Consider the following 23,549-nt stretch of genomic DNA (forward strand, 5'->3'; position numbering starts at 1 on the left):
CAAATTTGAATTGCATCCGCAAGTTCCATTGTACACGCAAGTTCCTCCAGCACTACCGCATGGTGAATGATCAGTAGATAAACAACATAAACTGGAAACATGGACATATTGCATTAGAAACAATTGATGCGCATGGACACGTGCCGTATTGAACACACGTACCTCCATATAGGCTACATGATTCATCAGATGCACAGCATTCCATATCGCAAGGGCAATTATAGAATGGCATCTTTAAATTGTGAGGGCAACTCCCGTTCTTCACATAGGTTCCACCGTGATTTGCACACAGCGAGTAGGCAGTCGAACAACATTCCTTTCTAATTGGACATGTATATGAGGAATAAATAGAATTGCAAGAACAAGTACCTTCATTGACACAGTCGTAATAATAAGGACAGGTAATGTTACCACATTCTTTATCACATGCACATGCACAATAAGGCAATAATAAATCGTCTCTACAAGTTCCTTTTTCAATGCACGCACCACCAGAAATAGGGAATCGATCATCAAGGCTCGAACAACATTCCTGTCCGCAAGGGCATGAACAGCGGGATAACTTTGAACGACATGCACAGGTTCCATTTTGCACGCAGATTCCGTTGTTGTTACTGCATGAATTGTCAGTAGATGAACAACATTGCTGGGAACATGGACAGGTAGCGTCGGTGATAATTGAATTACATGGACAATTGAAAGCGACGCATCTTCCACGATAATTGCTGCATGTTTAAGAAATATTCGAACAGCATTCTTTTCCACAGCGACAAGACGCACAAGGCATCTTGGAATCACGAACACAAGTTCCATTATCTACACAAATTCCTTCGTTATTTTCACATGAGAAATAGACATCTGTTAAGAAACAGAAGTTGTAGCATTATTAATCACAGTATCAACCGTTTTAAAGCACAATATATTAAAATTCAAATAAACGTAAAATGATTATTAAATAATTTTAGTTTAGAATAAAGGATCTGTAATTTTTAGAAGATTATTTTCGATTAGTGAAGAAATAGGATTTAAAATGACTGGACTCAGATTATCATAGAAAGTTGAAATATTTTTTAAATCTTTAGATTTAAAAATTTTTTAATTTAAATTTTTAAATCTAAAGTTTTAAAAAATTTAATATGCTCATTAATATTATTACTGTTATTATTAAATGTTATTCTGAAGCCCCCTCATCGCTTGAGGACACGCGATTCATTACTACAATAATTAATCCACAATAAACTTACACCACATAGTCAAACATCCGCAAATGTCGTCTACAATTCACTAATGGGACATCCACACAATCCATATTTGCATGTGTTCTATGGACGATTTGCCAGTATGAGGGATGGAAAACCGAGATTCATTTATTTATTTATTTTTTATTTTATTTTTTTAAAGAGGGTGGAAGAAACGATATTAATAGAAACTTGCGACATAAAAATCTTAGCAATGAAGTATGAACACAGCGAGTGAACATTAGCATGTTCTGTTCTGTTCTTTTACTTGTAAGCGAGCGAAGATTTTTATACATCTGTGCACTATTATAGCATTTCACTTGGTCGGGACTGCGAAATCATTTTGTGCATATTTTAGAATAATAGAGTTCAATGAATACATTAAAAAAAAAAGAAAAATATGAAAGAATATTTAAAGCTTCAATAATAGAAAATGTTATTTTCTCCAATATCTTTTATACCCGAATTGAAATGCATTATTCTATGTAATCGTTTATATTAAGAGCCAAAACGGTTGTGTTTATAATCTGCTGATAAATATAATTATTTTATTAATTCAAATTTCTTTTCGTCTTCATCAATTTATTTTCTTAAGACTAAGATAAGAAATAAAATCAAGAACTATTCATTGAAGAACTAAAGCGAAAATTTAAAGCAAAACTTAATCAGCTGTCCATACCTGGTTGTCCAGTTGCGATGAGCACCTGAACAAGAACTCCAAGCAGTATTTTCATCATTGTGCGGATACTGCAATACACTGGCGATCGACAGGCGTTGCTCGATTGCAACAGATAATCTGGAATCTCTGCAGGACACTGACGTGGCCCAAGTGTTACTTACATGCATTTATATATCCATGATCGTTGTAATGATAGTACGAACATGTGATCCTTCCGCAATCAAAGGATAATAACCGACCCCTATCGGCCAACATATAAAACTAATTTTTACATCGTCATAGAGAATTCACGTCTCAAAGACGTTCCAAACTGCTCATTCTATTCTACATTTCACATTTATTTGATAGTATCATCCAATACAGACTCTTTGTCGTGGAAAACATATACTTAACAATTATATTTAAATTCTTCTTTGGTTTATTATGCATTATTTAAAAGCAGATAATTAGTTGATTTTGTCACTCTAACTACTGTCAATCAAATATCCATAATATGTGTAATTCAACGAGGATTTACAATGGAGATTGCAAAAGAAACATACAGAAGGTATCACGTGCACGTCGTCCACGAGCTCTTCTGCAGGGATCTTTTGAAACCACAATATTCTGTTAGAAAATTCCATTCGTCTACCTCTACGTTTTAGGGCACACAAAGGCACGTAATTTCAACATAGAAAGTAGAATAAAATAACTAACTCAATCCTACTATTGGATGTGACCTAACTGGACAAACCAGAATATAGAACTTATTGAAACATAATATAGATAAAATCGTTAAAAAAAGAACAGTATACGTATATAAAATACAAAAATATATTTTATTTTTATTATAATTTTTTGGTATTTTTTCAAAAAAATACGAAGCCTGTGTAGCTCAGTGGATGTGGCCTTTGAATACCACGGCGCTTGGCCGCACGAAGGAATTTTTGGTTTCGAGTCTAGTCCGCGACTAGAGGAAATTTTTCTAAGTCTTTTTTCGACCGGTTCCCGAGTTAGTCGATCTCTGGCACGGGCAAGCGGATTTTTCCTCCCGGAAACTAGGGTTTTTCGTCTTGTAAACTCGAGAAAATCGACCGTAGAACCCACATTATTTCAGACATTAAATATATTGTGTTAGGGTTAGGGACCACGAGATGGCGGCACATTTGAGCCGTCTCTCTTCACTGTGCACCGCTTAATTAGTGATAGCCTTGGGCCATCTATCTCTGATTGGTACCAGTGGAGATTGAACTGCCCACTCGGTCTCCAAAAGTTAGATAGGGCTAAATGGCCTCGCCTACTCCCCGTATACGGGAATAAAAAGGCGTTACCTGATTTTTTTTTTTTAATTTGGTATTTTTTCCGAACTCTTTGGGGATAAATATCAGGAAATTGTTGATGATGATTCGACGTTTTTTTAAATGCAACTCTAATTACCTCTTTAGAATCTATACTCTATTAGCAAGGGCAGTTAAGTCTCGAATTCTCAACTGGTATAGACGAGTCTTTTATAAAGACCTGATTCAAATCCCGACTGAATGACCAGAGAAATCTTTATCAGATGTTATGAATTAAATAACGAGTTAGCCGGTCACAAAAGGAGATGCAGGATTTTTTTTTGTCCTAGAAACACGGGTGTTTCATCGTCAACCAGCGAACTGGCCACCAGAACACACGCAGTTGACAGAGAAAAATACATTATAACTAAGAGTTTCATAAGACGGTACCGTAGAGAACTCAACTTTGGTATGTCATCATATGATTATAAAGCAAAAAAAAAAAACGGTAAGAATAAAATTAATTAAATCCATTTTTAAATCATGATTAAGATCATTCCTTCATCAGTTCGTTCGTCTACAACACATTAATAAGAAATCATAGTAATAATAGGTGTAATCATATTATTATTTGAGTACAAGAATGAGTGTAACTATATGATATACGATCAGACTATATATTGGAACAGTTGTGAGAGTGTCATGTGATTTATCATCATCATCGTCGTCGTCATGCATATCAAGGATTTAGGCCTTGATATGCATGACTAGTGTGGCCTGTTTCGGCCTTAGAATTCATCGTTGAATCTTTTAGGAATACGTCCTGGTTTTCTTTTTCCTAACGGCTTGTACTTTAAGGCTTGTTTTGGTAATCTTTCTATTTTCATTCTTTCAACGGGTTCCATCCATTTATGTTTATATTTTTTAATTTTTTCTATTACTGATTCCTGGTTTAATTCTTGCATAATTTCTTCGTTTCTTTTGTGATCAAATAGAGTATACTTTGCAGTTTTTCTCATAAACGTCATTTCTGCTGTTATTAATCTTTGTTTGTCTTTTTGTTTTATTGTCCAGATTTCCCTTCCGTACAATAAGACTGGTAGGGCTAATGTATTGTATACTTTTAGCCTGGTTTGTTTTTGAACTAGGTTTGGTTTAAATATAGAGTTAATTACACCTGTTATTTTTAAATATTTTGCAATTTTTACGTTCATATCTTTTTCATTTTCATATGGGATCATACATCCTAGGTAGTTAAATGAATTCACCTGTTCTAAAATCTTGTTATCTATTACTATTTTAGTTCTTACTGGATCTTGTCCTTTAAACTAACAGTTGTTGTTTGTAATGGTTCTTAACATTGTAAACTGCACTTAGCATTGTCAACTCTGTTAAAAGGAAGAACAATTTCTGTTCTGATTAAATGAGATTAGAATAGATCATTACCTCAGATAAAGTTATCAAATGAATCTCTTTTTTATATTTCGTTCGTTGGTCTGTAGATGACTGCTTACGGTTTATTTCTTTTCTTTTTTTTTCTTTTTTTATTTCAGTTAAATGGAACCCATCACAATCATCTACGAGATATTAATGTGTTAATGTCTTACTGATCAGCGCCTCCGTTGCTCAGTCGGTATTGACGAAGACCTTGGTTCGATTCTCCTCGGTGATATGAGGATTCTTTATTATTTGCCTCCTAAATGTGAGTTAACTGGTCTTATACGGAGGTAGACTTTTTTTTTTCTTTCACCCGGAACTCGAGATTTTCGTTCCCCAGAACATGCAAATCGGCCCCGTGAACAAACCATTCCTAATACGAACGTAACGGGAAGCTAGGCCTAATATACGTAAGAGTAGGAATCGGGGTTCCTTATATCGGATTCTTTGCGATGAGTGTTTGATAGTTTAATGCGATTACTTGAAATTATTAATAAATTATTAATAGACTTTTGATATCAGATATCGTTAAGTTCACAGTTTTAGATATCACGAGTAATTCCTGCATTATCTTATTTAAGCAGTCAACTGCGTTGTCTCACTGTTCAAATATTTCGGTTTTTCGCTTCTCTGTAAAACAGATTGATTTACTTTCACCTGCAGCAAACTTGAAACCATTCTACGTACTTCCTGTATCATGATATTATAAGCTAAATTTTTCATAAGATTTAAGTAACTGATTCTGGTAATTTTTAGTAGTAAATTCTGGCAGTATTCAAAATAGTGACAATCCTTGGTCGTGGAGTGCATTTTCTAAGCACCAGTTTCAATGTGATCTTAAAAAATGAAAGAGTGTGATTCTATGTTTATCTCTTCTGGACGTCTTAGAGTTCCGAAAAGAATTTTACGGTTTTAATTAATTCTGACATAGAAATTCATGTTCTTGTGTGTATCATCAGGAAGATCCGAGTATATTTGTGAATATGTTTATGCTTGAAATGGATGTTGGTTATTCTCAGTCTAGTTATTCTCTCAGAATTGTCGTTGCGATTAACAATGCTAAATGGTCCAATTAGTGCTGCTCAGTAATTGGAAAACCTTGATATAAAAATCTCCCAAAAATAATGTTAAATTATCTTTCATAAAACCCCCGAATATATTTTCTATCTTTTAATTCCTCAGTAACGTTAATACGAAGGAATATTATATTTTGTTCATTTACCACTAGATGTCAGGTTATGAATACTCCACTCAACAGTCCGGTTATGAATACTAATGTGCATACTCCTCTCAGTAACCTATTAATACCACGTATGCAGTTCATTGTCTGTCTGACAAAATACGCAGTTTTAAATCTCCCAGAAAAGGCATCTGAATCACCTCACTGCGGTATGCGCAGTCGCATGTAGATGATAAAAAATTTCCCGCGTTTTTGCCGGGGTTCTAGTTTCTGAACTAGAAGGTATTATTGTCTAATTCATGCATTTATCAAAAAAAAGAAAAAAAAATCAGGTAACGCCTTTTATTCCTTTATAGGGAGAAGGCGATTTATTTATAATTTTATTATTTGGATATCTTCAGATTAATTTAAACATCAGAAGAGCAATACTTACCAAGAATCTATTATGCTTTTTGCATTCATTGTGGTAAAAAAAAAAAGATGTATGTAAAAAATAAAAATAAAATGGATTATTTATGAAATGAACCAGTTTTGAGAAAAACAAATTGGAGGGAAACAACAATAACCGAAAAATAATGTTTCATGCGCTACATGAAAAAGGATCACGTAGTTTTACTTTTGTTGGAAACTTTGTTGTTTTACTTTTGTTGCTGGTTGGAAAAGGAAGAGGCTCCCTGTTTCACGAAAAACCACAGGATTGGAACTTGGAATGTTAGAAGTGTGAACCAAGGTAAGCTGGAAATAACAAAGATGGAAATGGAGCGCAAGATGCTGGATATATTGGGAATAGTTGAACTTAGATGGACAGGAAAGGGTCATTTTCAGTCAGGAGACTATATGGTATATTACTCAGGACAAGAGACAAGTCGAAAAAATGGAGTAATACATACCAAAATACATACCTTGCCATCTTTTTCTTACGCAGGAAAAAGATGGCAAGGTATGTATTGGGTTATAATCCAGTGAGTGACAGAATTATTTTTCTCATAATGAGTGGACATCCAATGAATATGACCATCATTCAGGTTTATGCACCTACTACAGAGGCATCAGATGAAGACATTGAAGAATTGTATGGCAAGTTACAGGAAGTGATAGATGCAACACCAAAGCGAGATTTATGGCTACTTATTGGAATGCAAAATTGGGAGAGACTAAGAAACAAGGAATAACAGGTCGTTTTGGTTTAGGTATTCGTAACACTGCAGGGAACATACTGGTTGAGTTTTGTGCAGGGAATTCTTTGTTTGTTGCTGACACCTGCTTTAAACAGCACAAAACAAGATTGTAACTTGCCATAAGTTACAATCAAATTGATTATATACAATTGATTATACACAGAAATCAAATTGATTATATACTTGGACAAAGAAGATGGAGAAGTGTAATTCTGTCTGTCAAGATTTTTCCAGGTGCAGACTGTGGAACAGATCATGAGTTATTAGTGGCTACGATACATGTAAAATTATGGAAACTGAAAACAACACAAATGTCAATCAGATATGATCTTGGAAACATACCATCTGAATACTATATTAGCATACAGAACAGATTCAACACACTCAATTTGTACGAAAGAGAACCAGATGAACTATGGAAAGAGATTAAAGAGGTAATTAAAACAGAAGCAAAGAAGAATATTTTAACAGTTTGTAAGAAGTCCAAATGGCTGTCAGAATATGCCATCAAAACTGCTCAGGAAAGGAGGAAAATGAAGGCCACAGGAAATTTGCAGGAAGTACGGCATTTGAATGCAGAGTTTCAACTACAAGCCAGAAGAGACAAGGAAAAATACTTAATAAGAGATGTTTTCAAAACGGTCAGAGAACTAACAGGAAAGTTTAGTGCCAAGGTGACAATATTGAAAGGTAAACACAAAGGATATCTTACAGAAGCTGCAGACATCAAAGAAAGATGGAAAGAGTATACAGAAGATCTTTACAGAAAGGACTCCAAAATTACTGAGAAATTTCAAGAGCAGGTTTATACACAGGAGCCAATACCACTGGAGAGTGAAGTGAGGCGGGCACTGCAACAGCTATCCAGTAAGAAAGCACGGAGAATATGGAATGCCCATTGAGCTGCTGAAGGCCCTGGGAGAAAAGGCAGTTAAAATTTTAACAGCTCTATGTCAGAAAATTTAGATCACAAGTACATGGCCTAGAAAATGGAAAAAATCAGTTTATATACCTTTATTGAAGAAAGGCGATGCAAGAGATTGTGAAAATTACAGAAATTTTCATTGATTTCTCATGCAAGTAAAGTCTTACTTAAGATCATTCAGAAAAGACTGGAACCATTCATGAAGAGAGAAATGCCAGATGAACAGGCAGGATTTCGAAAATGCAGAGTAACAAGAGATCAAATCGCCAATATGAGATGGATAATAGAAAGAGCACAGGAATATCACAAGAATATCATATACTTTTGCGTCCTTGACTATAGCAAGGCTTTTGACTCTGTAGATCATAGGAAACTGTGGAATGTGTTAAGAACAATGGGAGTCCCAGAGCATTTCATTATCCTTCTGAGGAATCTTTATTATGAACAAGAAGCTACTGTCCGAACAGATCTTGGAGAAACTGAGTATTTCGCAATCGATAAGGGGGTGCGACAAGGATGTATTTTATCTCCATACCTGTTTAACTTGTAGAGCGAATACAATTTAAGAATGTCAGGGCTGGAGGAGTCTTCAGCTTGGAATTAAAATTGGTGGGGAAAATATTAATAATTTGCGGTATCCAGATGATACCACCTTGCTAGCAGAATGCAAAGAAGATTTGAAGGAACTTATTATGAAAGTTAAAGAAGAAAGTGCTAAATATGGTCTTAAACGTAAACTCAAAAAGACAAAAGTTATGGTAACATGTGAATTTAATGATTTTGAAGTAGATGGGAAGAAAATGGACGCTGTTAACAATTTTGTTCCTATGATCCTATTGATAAAGATGGTTATTGTGCCGAAGAAGTTGGAAGAAGATTATTACTCGGGGAAAAAAAAGCAATGACAAATTTAAGCAAGATCTTTAAAGATAAAGATATTATCCTCACAACAAAAATCAGAATCTTGAACGAAACGGTATTCCCTGTGGTGCTGTATGAATGTGAAAGTTGGATCCTGAGAAAGAGTGAAAAACGGAAGATAGATGCATTTGAATTATGGTTTTCGAGACGCTCACTAAGAATACCATGGACTGCAAAGCAAACCAATAAATCAGTGATATACAGAATAAAGCCAGATTGCTCCCTCGAAGCTGTGATCATCAAGCAAAAATTGTCATACTTCGGACATATTATGCAAGCAAATGACAGGCTGGAGAAGATGATGATGCCCGCTAAAATTGATGGAAGCAGGAGAAGAAGAAGACCAAAAATTAGATGGGTTGAATGAATTAAAGAAGCAACTGGAGTGCGCTTGGAGGTTCTGAAAGACATGGTCAGTGTCAGATCGGAATGGAGAGTGTATGTTCTTGGAGGAGTCGGAAACGACTCAATCGATCATAACACACACAGTTTTTTTTTTTTTTTTCATAACTTAGAATTTCAGAATCGCTGAATTTCTAAGTCATAAGTGACACTGCTGTGCTTGGTCATTCACGTTAAGTTTTTCTATATTAAATATGTTTAAAAAACAGACCAGCAAATTTATGAGTGTAGTATAGAAAGGCAACATTCCAGAGACCACTCGCCATCTCAGTTGGCCTCCACTGATTACACTCCACAACTTCCTGATTCCCAGGAGACCAGACTTAATTACATTAATCCATATGCGGACGTATTAAGGCCTTATAAAGAGGAATGAGAACTTCCTTGTCTGTACTGGTTAGTGTGTTCTTCAATAGTCAAGTAATCGTACTAGCTAGATTAACAACCTTAGCGATATGCCCTCTATATTTCGACTCTGTCTACCACTGCAGTCAAATCTATAGTTTCATCGATTTCTTGGCGTACAGTTCCATTAACGTAGTACATATATTGTAATCTATTTATCCCAAAATGCAAAACTTTACTCCATATTAAACTTATCTCCATTATCTTTTGCCTATATATAGAGCTTATTTACGAAGGTGGTCTGAAAGGTTCTCGGCCTCGACCATAGATGGCAACATTATCGGCAAGATATTTTTTCTAAGTTGTTACAACTGTCATAGGCATCCGTGTGAAACTGCAAGTCATTCTATGAAGCAGTTTATTTTTATGCGGTTATCAAAAGCAAAAGTGTTGTCTGTATCCCTTGAAATGGATAAAATTGAGAATCGTGCGGTTATAAAATTCTTTGTAAAACAAGGTTTATCGTCAAACGAAATTCAATCGAAGTTCATAAACGTTTATGGAAACGCTACTCCTTCGTTTTCAACAATTAAGAAATGGGCTGCCGAGTTTAAATGTGACCGTACCAGCCTTGAAGTCGATCCACGTTAAGGATACCCAAAAAGTGTATCAACACCAGAAATCATTGATCAATATGGTATGGGATGACCGGCGAATCAAAGTGCGTGAAATTGCTGAGACTATAGGCATTTCAAAAGAACGTGTAGGATATATTTTGCATGAATAATTGCAAATGAAAAAGCTTTGTGCAAGATGGGTGGCGCACTTGCACACAAACACACTCACATGAAAATCTCTGAACAGTGCTTGGAAGTTTTAACAAAAATAAAACTGATTTTGTGATTCGAGTTATTACTATGGATGATACTTGAATTCACCAGTACACACCAGAATGACAATAGCAGTTAAAACAGTGAACAGAAGCCGGGTGTTCAGCGACAAAGAAGACAAAGTGGGTTCCATCAGCAGGAAAGATCATGGCATCGGTGTTTTGGGATGCTAAATTTTATTAATTATTAATTAAAAGAACTTATTAATTAATTATTTAGATAATTATTTTACATTATAAACGTTTATTAATTATCTTGAAAGGGTAAAACAATAACCGGGGAAAATGTTATTCTGATCTTTTAATTAGACTAGACGAAAAAATTCATGACAAAAGACTGGGTTTCCAGAAGAAAAAAATCATCTTTCATCAGAAGAATGCACCTGCCCACAAAGGTGTTTTGGCAATGGGAAAATTAAGGGATCTGCACTATGAATTGTTAGAACATCCATCCTATTCCCCAGATTTGGCTTCCTCTGCCTGCTATCTCTTCTCCAAATTAAAAATCTTCCTCGCTAGTCAGCGTATTTCTTCGAATCAAGAGGTGATTGCAGCGAGAGGGTATTTTGCAGATCTAACTGAGAATCTCTACAGGGATGGGATAATGGCGCTGGAGCATCGCTTGAATAAATGTATTAGTATTAAAGGAGATTATGTTGAAAAATAAAAATAATTTTTAAATTATAAATTCGTTTTTTCATTGTTAGGCCGAGAACCTTTCAGGCTATCTTTCGTAAATTAACCTGCAAGCACTCCACATCGTCTTGATTCACTATTATTCTACCTAATTTTGCATCATCAGAGCGATGACCTCCTTTTTCTCCTAATCTAAGTCCTCTGTTTATTTGTGTGTCAGATGAAAGCACTTACGCTAGGGAAGGTTTGTAGTGAAAATCGTTTATGACCAGAAAGCATTCGCAAACACACACCCTCTTAGGGTTTGGTTAAGTCCGAATTATTGCCAAAGAGACTATGACGTCACTGTGTTATATTTGTAAATATCATGTGTTCCGGCTGGTTTGTTTGTTTTGCAAAATGTAATACTGGAATTTCCTGAGTAGAATATCTGCCAACTCTTTAAGACCGGATAAATCACAGATGTTTGAAAAACTCATTAAAGATGTTTTAATTACTACATGGGATTCGAACACAGATTTTCAAACCCCAGAACAAGTTTTGTAGCAATATCCTTACTATTGCGCTTGTATGACTTTTATAGATTGAAATCGGTGATATTTATTCGCCCGGACAACTACTTTGGAATGAAAAAGCTTTACTGCGAAAGTTTAATTAATTTTAATTGGTGGATTCTAGAAGTTTATTTATCAAAAACCTTGACGCATACTTAGGGAGAAAATGAAATGGTGCAAGTGGATATACATTGTGATTCCACAACACTGTTTTAAAGTTTTAAGCGTCTTCTACAAAAAGTCCCAGTAAAATAGCTCCGGGAGACTCACTACTGAGATAGCTGCAGCGTGATCCTCAACAATATGCAAAGTACTTAGACCCAACTCGATGAATCGAGTGATTGTAAACAACCACCTGCTTAGTTGGCCGAGTAGGCACGTATCCGCTTTCCAAGTAACACGCTGCGGGTTCGAATCCATTCCTCTGAATGGTTGGTTCGTTGTTTGAATGATTGTGATCAGTTTTAGGTGGGAAACACATTCTCCAAAAGGTTCTCTGGAAACAGGTTAATTAGGCCGTAGGGTTTGCCAAACAGTCTTATAAAAATCTTTCGCCGAAAATGTAAGCAAAACCAGGTCGAAAACATCTTCCATTAATTTGATGTCTAGGAAAGACGGCTGCTCATACACTTCTTTCGTGAGGCCAAATTTTCTTATGGATCAAATGAGGTTTCGTGCAACATGGACTGGTCGATGTAGTAATGGATGCCTCAGTCACTTAACCTAAATCCAATGAATATTTATTTGCGTAAAATCACTGGTGTACGCTGTCCCCCTTTGGGAAGGTTTGAATCAATAAACTTATCAAAATACGTCCTCTCCCATCAAACACAGGCAAGGAACTCTTCAGTGAACACTGGTGGACTGGCAAAGGAGGTAATTTTGAACCCTTAGATGTGTAAATCCTACAATCTTTCTTTGGCTACTCACCTCAGATCTGCCTCTGGGAAACATCATTTCCCAGAGGCAGATCTGAGTAACTGCACCACGACCTGCGCCTGGGAAATGATGTTTCCGGCCATTGATCATTGGAATCTCTGGTCAGTTCAGAAGTGTAGAATATTAGAATATTTAGAATATTGTAATTAGAATGTTCGAATGCTTAAAATATCATCGAGATGAAATTAAAATAACAATTTTCATGTAATCTATTATTTCGATATAGATTTATTGAACATGTAAACTAGCTAAAAAGCACACTTGTTGAACGATACGCAGACTATTTCGATAGGATTGACATTGCCTGACGACAGCATTAATCACGTGTCGAAGAAACCAAATTACTTTCTTTTGACAGGCCATTGAGCCTAACACGTAGTGGATAATAGGAATGATCTATAATTTTCAAACTAATTAAAGGACAAAGTACAGTGAAACCAGTGTATGTTGTAATAATAGAAAATGTCAGTTGATTTGTGAAAGGACTTAAGTTTCTATCCTATTGTATGAACTGTCAAAAGATTTGGTAATACCATTTGTCAAAAAGGTATGATAATAACATAAAAATAGGTGGAGGATTATTTTTAGACGGACAGTTTCAGTTCACTGGCAGCAATATATTATTAGTTCATGGAACCTAAGAAAACATTGTTAGGTTCATTGTACTATCATAAAAATAATATCACCTAAATTCGTTGTAAATAAAAATTAACCGAATTTTCGTATTTATGATTTTTAAGTTTGAGAGAGTTTTTTTTTTCTAGGAATAAATTATCGCTGTGACTATTTAGAATTTACATTAATTTTAATTATATAATTAATGATTACTTAATTAATAATTAATTATTAACGTTAGGCTTTATAATCATCAGATCATTCAGAGAGACTATGCGGGAATTAGAGAAAGTTGAGAGGCGTTTGAATAAACATCGGGAGAATAAGAAAATTAAGCAGCAAAATAAGAAAGATCAAATTGCGAAATCAGGTAAGTCGGTAAGTAAGGAAAATCACGTAAATAACGTTGTTTGTAAATGGAAGATGTCATGTGATATGGCGACTCTATCATAAAACATGCTGCTGATGAGCGGGTTCTAACATCATGTTCTCCTACACTTGAATGCGTTTCGTATCGGGAGTGTCGAAAAAACTAATAACTGGTACAAGACCAAACACTGAGAGTCGGGGAATTCTAAATTATGATGAGAGTAATCGTGAGAATATGAATATAAGAGCGATAATGTGATATAACCATGTTAATGAACGGAATGGGCATTATCATGGAAATGATTATATGCAGAGAACGATTTCAACTTTGTGTTCGGAGTCTTCAAAGTTGATGGGGGTGTTGATATAGACCAGATGGATCAGATGCTGGTGACGAAGAAATGCATCACCGAATAGAGAACATTCAGTTCGAACACAATAATGGTCAAAGAGTGTTAGAATTGATTGCAGTGGCAGAGTTTTAGTTAAAGACGTAACTATTCTGCCTCCGGTTGGTGACTGTGATCATGGGGTACTCACTTGGAGAGTGGCTGAATGATCTATTTAGCAAAGATTACATGCTGAACTAAATGATGACCAACTGAGGAGTATATAGAGTTCAGCTAAATGACATCCGTTGCTGGACGGAAGGAATCTCGACTGCGCGTGGGTAAGCATTTAAACAATCTTTAAATGAAGCAATGTCAGAAGGTGTGCAGAGTTCGAAGAATAAATAGGGTAGGAGTGAAATGGATGTGTAATCTTATTAAGTAAGAGATTCGTAAGAAAAGAGAAAAGGATGATGTATAAGTAATACCACGGGCATAAAGATGATGTGAGATATAAAAATTATAAGCAGCAGAAGTGTTGTTGCAACTGTTGTGCGGAAAGCGAAGTATAAAAAGAAACTGGCTCTGCAAGTTAAATATAATCCTAAAGAAAGAATGGATTTGAAAGAATAATTCTTCTAAATGAAGATGGCATGAGAATGACAGATGCAGAAGAATTCGTTTAACTAATGAGTGCTCGTTTTGCTAAACGCTATGAACCTGGTGTATGAAACATTGTGCTCACTGTTACCTCTTCACTGGATGAAAAAACTGGTTTGTATGAGGAGGAAATATTAGAGCTGTTGCACAAACTGCTGAGAGACGTTTACAATAATTAAACAATACGGACTGTTGTATCAGCTCTGGAGCTAAAAAGAGTGTTCAGCTACGAACTAGCTATTCATTTGAAAAGGCTATATAATTTGAAACTCAGAATATAGGGAAGATTCTGTAGGAATGTAGGGTAATTCCATTATACAAGGATGAGGCAAAGACTGATGTATGCAACTATCGACCCAAACGTATCTCTGGAGAATTGGTGAAAACTCTGGATGGAAAAATTGATTGTTGCGACTCGCATTCAGAAATGAGTTGAACCTCTAGTATACAATGAGCAACATAGGTTTACTAAGGAAAGGCTTTAGCAACTTGCACACGTTCTATAATAATGTTACCACTGAGGTAGACAAGAGAAATTAATATACTATGATACGTTTGGATTTTGCTACGGCTCTTAACAGAATACAGCATGGAATACTTCCATAAATTGGGGAATATGGGTTTGGGTTATAGAATATTAGCATGGATAAGAGCTTGGCTGACTGACAGATATCAAAAGGTAGTACAAGTGGAATGTGGGTCTGCAAGATTTAAGGTGACACGTGGTGTATCACAAGGATCAGTACTTGGTCCACTGTTGTTCATTCTGTGCACTAATGATATTGGGAAGGATTTGACAAGCGACATACAGCTATTTGCTGATGATTCAAAGATAGGTAAGTTATTCAGGAATGCTACTAATCTGCAGTACTTGCAGAATGATTTGAATAGGCTGGAATTGTGGGCATGGGAAAATGGATGTCAGTTCAATGTCAGGAAATGTAAAGTCATGCATGTTAGCTTTATTAGATATTTAATCTCGTATTATATTGGTGGGATTATGCTAGAAGAAACCCATGCATCTAGGGATGCTGGAGTGTTAATGGATAGAAAATTGAAGTTCGGGGGATATGTATCAAAGATTGCAAATACAACTCAAAATATAATTGCACGTATAAAAGGAACTTTCACATGTAAAGATAACGGTGTCATTTTGCCTATTTACATGGCTTTGTTAAAACCTCACTTCGAATATTACCGACAGGTCTGGTCTCCTGGTTTCCGTTGTGATTCTGATACAGTTGGGAGAGAGAGAGAGAGAGCAAAGGAGAATGTTAAAAATGATATCACGATCGTGGAATACTGGTTATGAAACAGATTCACCATTTTTAGACTGTAGGCACTAGCCAAGAGGAGAAAGAGGGGCGATATGATTGAGACTTACAAATTTCTGAAAGGGTCACACAGAATTTCAGTTGACGGAATTTTCCAATTTATGGATGGTGGCGAAAGGACAAGCGGACATCTTTGGAAGATGAGAATGGATACCGCTAAGAACGGGGTGAGATGTAAAGTTTTCTCTCATAGAGTGGTGTATGATTAGAATAGATTGTCATGTAATGTCGTGAGTTCAAGCAGTGTGAATGAATTCAAGAATAAGTATTGTAGATGGTGCGTGTAGTATGTGGTCTCCATCAACGAGTTATTGACTCCCTGCTTGTCTCTCTTAATTAACAGCGTATATTCATTTTAGGCTGTAGAACACTTATACAGCATAAATGTTACAGTTTGATCTTTTTAAGTCATAAACAGAGAAAGTATTAATAGTACATTCATTTTTTGGTATAGAACGTCTTTAATATTTGTAGTTAATGTTACTGTTCAAACTTATTTCGATAAAGCACTAAAATAATATTTAGAATCCGTACTTGAAATGAAGTATTAACAAATATACTGGTGAATATCTGCTGCAACAACACCTGTCAGTTGTATTGTACTGATATAATTTCGCCACCCGACAGTGCACGTGAAGGATATCATCAAGGGCAGAAATAAATTCATTTAGCATTCATCTGGCGTTACGAAATGAGAACACGAACTGGGATATAATTTATCATCTATTGTATCGGCCGTTCATGCATTGCGGACTTTAAGTTGAAACGCATTTCATTAGCTAGATCTGCTACTATCAAAATAGCAGTTCTACAAAATGGTTCTTAATATCGTAAATTATACTTAGAATGGTTATCCGGTTAAAAGAAAGAAATTCCTATTTTTCGAACCAAGATTAAAATAGAACTTTAGAGAAAGTGTAATGCATGTCATATTATGCTTCTTTGTTGGCCGGTAGATGGCAGCTTACTCATTGTTGTTAATCACTGTGCTAACTTGATGATTCTTGAAATTAGGAAGAGTTGCAAGGCAAGCGCAAAACCAAAAACAACTGATATTGCCATGGATATCTGATTCTTTGAGTTGAATTTCCTTTTTCTTATGCTTTGACGAAATTAACAGGAATTATATGTCTCTTGATATCAGGTCTCGCACTTAGAGTCACAGTTTTAATCATCTTAATTAATTCCCGATTTGTTATCTTTAATCAACTAATTTCATTGCCAGAGTGCTTAAAGTTCTGTTTTTGCTTCTCTCCAATCACTGGAATAATATACTGACTAATTCCCAGAACAGTCTTTTTTTAAACCGATCCACACACACATTCGATATCATAGTCCAGATTTATTATTAAGAAACCGTTATATTTACTAAATTTTCTTTACTTTTTGTAATGGTGTATTAAGTCGGGTGAGAATCCCCTATATATATATATATACAGGGTGTTCGGGATAAATTTGACATATTTATAATTAATTATATTTTTCCGTAAGTTACATGTATTAACACACACTTCTCTTCATTTAAAAGTTTGGACCCTTCTTCATTCATATACAAGATGTCAGAAAGGATGGATAGCTGGAACCCACCTGAATCATGGAAGAGAATAACTTGTATCATGATGATTCGTGCCCGCCATCAAAATAAGGATATTACGACTGCTGCCCAATGCTCCCTGAATACAGTAAAATCAAACAGGCATGAACTAGAAACTTGCAATGGTGACTACGAGGATGTAGCAAGAAGAAAGATCCCTAGCAGACGATCTGATTGCGTTCGTACAGCAGAAATCCTCGCAAATCTGCAGGAACAGGTGTTGAAGAACCCTGGCATTGGAATTCGGGCTTTGTTCGTGGAGTTGCTAACTGTAGTCAAGCCCTGGATAACAAGGGTAGCCAATGGTAGGCCGTATGTATGGCAGCAGGATTCGGCCCCTTGCCACACCTCTGGGAAAAGTCAAAAATGGTTGTCTGAAAATTTCTACGACTTCACCAGTCCAAATGTTTGGCCTCCAAACTCCCCAGACCTTAACCCCATGGATTATTTTGTATGGGGCGCAGTTGAAAAAGACACCAATCGCACTTCCAGTAATACAAAAGCCCAGTTAATGGATAAAATTAAAACAGTTTTTGCGGCCCTTCCCAGGGAGACTGTAGCATCAGCTTGTTCGAGGTTCCGAAGCAGAATTGAAGCTGTGATCGATGCTAATGGTGGTTATTTTGAGTAAATCTTGTTGATAGTATTGTAATTAACTCTGCCTGTAATGTTTTTTTGTCAATTCATTAAATTTAATAGATACAAAGAAGATTATCTTTTTCCTTACGAAACTGTCAAATTTATCCCGAACACCCTGTATATATATATACAGTATATAGGGGATTCTCACCCTACTGCCTACGGCGCCCCCCCCCCCACCCCCCGAGTTCCGGGCTGGTAAGCAGGTAAGACAAAAAACGTGACATAGAAACGTAGTAGATACAGGTCTTCTTTTTTTTTTCGATTTTATCAATAATATTTTTCAATAAGTTATATATTCTGGTTTTCCATTAGGGTCACATCCACAACAATAAACGTTTGCATTGGTAGGACTGAGTTAGTTATTTTATTCACTTTCTATGTTGAAATTATGTGCCTTTGCGTGCAGTAAAATGTAGAGGTAGGAGAATGGGATTTTCGAACAGAACAGTTTGATTTCGAAAGATCCTCGCTGAAAATAACTATACTAGCACGTGGAAGACGTGCAGGTAATACCCGTCATATATTTCTCTTGCAATCTCATTTGTAAATCCTCTTTGAATTATTCATATAATAGATATTTGATTGACAGTAGTTAGAATGACAAAATCAACTAATTAACTTCTTTTAAATAATGCATAATAAACCAAAGAAGAATTTCGATATATTTTATGCTAGCTAAATTGTTAAATATATGTCTTCCACGACAAACAGTCTGTTGTGGATGATACTACCAAGTGTATGCGAAACGTAGAACAGAATCAGTAGTTTGGAACTTCTTTGAGACTCGTATTCTCTATGACGATGTAAAAATTAGTGAAAGAAAATTTTACTTTTCTTCAAAGACCAGGATAAGTGTGCTTAACACACACACACACGCAGACACACAAAAGATATTCATGGAACAATGCTTACTATTCTGAAAAAAAATTCAAGCTACGTTTCTTTGAAATATGATTATAATCTTAATAATTTATGGAGAAAATACATCAATTATGTTTCATATGTTGGCCGATAGGGGTCGGTTATTCCTCTTTGATGGTGCAATAGAAAGAATCACATGTTCGTACTATAATTAAAACGATAATGGATATATAAATGCATGTAAGTAACACTTACGCCACGTCAGTTTCCTGCGGAGATTCTTCTTTCAGATTTTCCCTTTTTTAAATTTTATTCAATTATATTATTCAAAAATATGTACAAAATCATTACGAAGTCCCAACAAACTTAAATGCTATAGTAGTGCACAAAAATGTATAAAATCTTTGCTCTCTTACAAGTAAAAGTACAGAAAATGCTAATGGTCAGCCGGTGTATGCATATTTCTTTGCTAAGATTTTCATGTCGGAAATTTCTTCGTCTGACATCACTTTCAGAGATGTGACTGGAAAACATAATACTCGACACTCGCATTATTGCACAAAATCTACAATAATTACCCAAAATTACAAACATGTAATTTGGGGTAATTAAATGAAACGATACTCAAAACTACAGACCAATAGCCACACTACCAGTCATCTCAAAAATTCTAGAAAAAATAACACACACCAGACTACAGAACTATTTACAGAAGTACAACATCATCTCACAAAACCAATACGGCTTTCAGAAAACAAAAAGCACCATTACTTTATTAGGAGACATCGCCGACACAATAAACGAAGCTCTCGACAAACTACAGGTACGCCGTCCTTATACTGCTGGACCTAACCAAAGCATTTGACACACTTGAACATGACATACTACTCACCAAACTATACTCAATAGGTATAAGAGGAACACTGCATACGTGGTTCAAGAACTACCTCTCAAACAGAACACAAGTAACAAAAATAGGTACATGTCGCAGTCGGAGTATACAAGTAAAACATGGTGTACCTCAAGGTGCCATATTATCACCCACACTATTCAACATATGCATCAACGATGTTCATAACATATCCATAAGAAGTCAAATATTTCAATACGCAGATGACACTGCACTACTAGCAATCCACACAGACATTAACACAGCTCTCTGAAAAGCACAAAAAGACCTAAACGAAATCACAACATACTTCCACCAAAACGCAATTCTAATCACCGACACCAAAACACAGATGTTGATAATACACAACCCAAGAATCATACGCCCCGCATCACTATCGATCCATTGTCACACATACCGCTGCATTAACAACAAAAATACCTGCCAATGTTCTGAAATCAAACCTGTAACACACGCAAAATACCTAGGTCTCTATATAGATTCCCACCTTAAATGGACAAAACATATAGAATACTTACACACCAAACTCCGGATCATCGCAGCAAAACTCTTGTATGTTAAAGACATTATTCCACCCAACATAAAAAAACTTCTAAATCTGCGAATCCCTACTCAGATACGGAATAACAGCCTATACAAATACATCAAACAGCCACCTAACAAAATTAGAAACACTACACAGGAAAATCGTGTCAACAGTGATCTGGACACCTTACACGCAACAACCAATATCCGACAAGCACATGGCGATACACAGAATTCTAAGCATTAAAAACCTGAAACACTACATGACATTAATAAGGAATTACTTCAACATCATCTATCGAAACAACAGAGACACATATCGTATAACACGACCAACAAAAACTCTCTACATCCATACACACTTCAACAACTCATACGGTTCTTTTGTGAGATCATATCAGATACCCAAGCAACTAACCAACCTACCAAGAAAGATAAAACACGTAGATAACTACAGAACATTAAAACACGAACTATGGAAAATATACCAACAAAGTTAAGAAACCATTAACACTAATATACACATCACAAATCACTAGCATCCAATGCCTACATCCCGTATATAAACATTAGCAACAACACAAATAGTGAAGGCTAAATCCCACTCTCTTCATAAAAGCTAACCAAGCTTCGAAGTAGGTAGGATTAACTTGCCTCACTCATCTACAAGTAATTCTTATAAGCAACTGCAGAAATTTGTATGAATAATCACTCTTTCTCAAACTTAAAAAAAAAATAAATATTATTATTATTATTATTACAACTGAGATCAACAGAAAGGAAAAAAAAAAAAGAATTACTTATAACATTGAAGGGCTGTAGTTACAGCGGTTAAAAACATTAAAAAGCAAAAAATTGTAAAATATATATAACTTACTGTTATACTATAAATGCGGTTAAAAAAATGTAACCTTATCCTACTGCAAACTTTAAATTACCATCCATAGTAACTACTATTAACTCATTTTAGAATATAAAAAAACGGAAAAATTTGTATGAAATTCACTGTAAAAAAAGTATATGTAATATATAAATATATGTAAATATGTGTATATATGTAAAATGCTCCGTAAGATGATTAATAAAATGTTAATGTTAAAAAATTAAAAAAATAAAAAAATAAAAAAATTATAATTAATATATTTATTATTATTATTATTATTATTATCAAGGTGTTAAAAGAAAGTTTAGACTTGCTATAATTATCTGAGTCTAGTCCTATTTCTTCACTTTTCTTTACTAATCTAGAATTATCTTGTAAAATTTACAGATCCTTCATTCTAAACCAATATTTAATAATAATTTTTATTTTTATTTATAAATATTCATCTTTAATTGTTTATACTGTGATTTTTAATGCTTCGACTTCTATTTCTTAACAGATGTCTATTTCTCATGTGAAAATTACGAAGGAATTTGTGTAGATAATGGAACTTGCTCATATGATTCTAAGATATCTTGTGCATCTTGTCCTTGTGGAAAAGAATGTTGTTCGAATATTTCTTACACATGCAGCAATTATGGTGGAACATGCGTCGGTTTAAATAGTTGTCCATGTAATTCAATTATCACCAATGCTACCTGTCCATGTTCTCAGCAATGTTGTTCATCTACTGATAATTCATGCAGTAACAATAACGGAATATGCGTACAAAATGGAACCTGTGCATGTGGTTCAAAGATATCTCGCTATTCATGCCAATGTGGACAGGAATGTTGTTCGCGCATTGATGATACATGCACTAGCTCAGGTGGTAAGTGCATTGAAAAAGGAACTTGTAACAGAGATTTATTATTGCCTAATTGTGCATGTCCATGCGATAAAGAATGTTGTAACATTACCTGTCCTTATTATTACGGCTGCGTCAATGAAGGTTCTTGTTCTTGCAATAATAGTTATCTCTCATATTCATGTCCAATTGGAAAGGAATGTTGTTCGAATCCCTACTCGCTGTGTGCAAATCAGGGTGGGACCTGTATGAAGAACGGGAGTTGCCCTCACAATTCAAAGATGTCGTGCTATAATTGCCCTTGCGATATGGAATGCTGTGCATCCGATGAGTCGTGTAGCCTATATGGTGGTACTTGTGTTCAATACGGCACTTGTCCATGCGAATCACTTGTTTCGAATGGAACATGTCCATGTAACCAGGCATGTTGTTCAACTACTGATCAGCCATGCAGTAGTGCTGGAGGAACTTGTGTGTACAATGGAACGTGCGGGTGCAATTCAGCCTTGCCTGATAGCTGTGCATGCGGAAAAGAATGTTGTCGAGATGCCGACAATTACTGTAGATATTACGGAGGAATGTGTGTCGATGAAAAAACCTGTCCATGCGATTCAAAGGTGGCCGAAGGCACTTGTCCATGTGGACAGGCGTGTTGTAATATTACATGTCAATTTTGGTGGCGGCTTGAAAATAATTTAGATATTATCTACCCCCCCTTCCCTTCCTACCCATGCGTGGATGAAGGAACTTGCTCATGTGAATCCAGCTTTCCCGAATATACCTGCCCAATTGGACAAGAATGCTGCCTACAAATTTCTTGCATTGCTCGAGGAGGAGTATGTGTGAGCAATGGAACTTGTGAATCTACATCCAAGATTCCTTGCTGGGGTTGTCCTTGCGGGCAGGAGTGCTGTTCCGATATTCCATATTCCTGTAGCAGCTACGGAGGAACTTGCACTGACTATTTATCTTGTACAAATGGAACCATTCTGGATTGCCCAACTTGTCCATGTTATCAGGATTGTTGCATTCTGTATGATTAGATGGATAGGTGTTTTTAAGCCCCTTTTTAATGCTTTACAACAGTTTAATAATTAGATTTTTTTATTTAATTCGAGTTAATCAATAACCTTGTTATTGAGTAACTCAAATACTAAATAAACCTTTATTTAATAAATTAAAGGAAATGTTTGCAACTGTTAAATTTAAGTGGATTTTTTTATTTACGTATCATGAAATTTACCTTCATAATTCACTTGTGATGAGAAGAAATAATAAACATTTAAAATGCAACTCATTTTCATGTCTTTTTACAAGTATAAAAGAATACAACAGTCTTTAATATAATAAGAATATAAGAGTATATAAGATTATAAGGGAATATAGGAGTAGAAATGTATT

This window comes from Typopeltis vanoorti, chromosome 18 (assembly GCF_054136105.1).
Source record: "Typopeltis vanoorti isolate ZY-2024b chromosome 18, IOZ_Tvanoo_1.0, whole genome shotgun sequence".
Taxonomy (NCBI): Eukaryota; Metazoa; Arthropoda; class Arachnida; order Uropygi; family Thelyphonidae; genus Typopeltis; species Typopeltis vanoorti.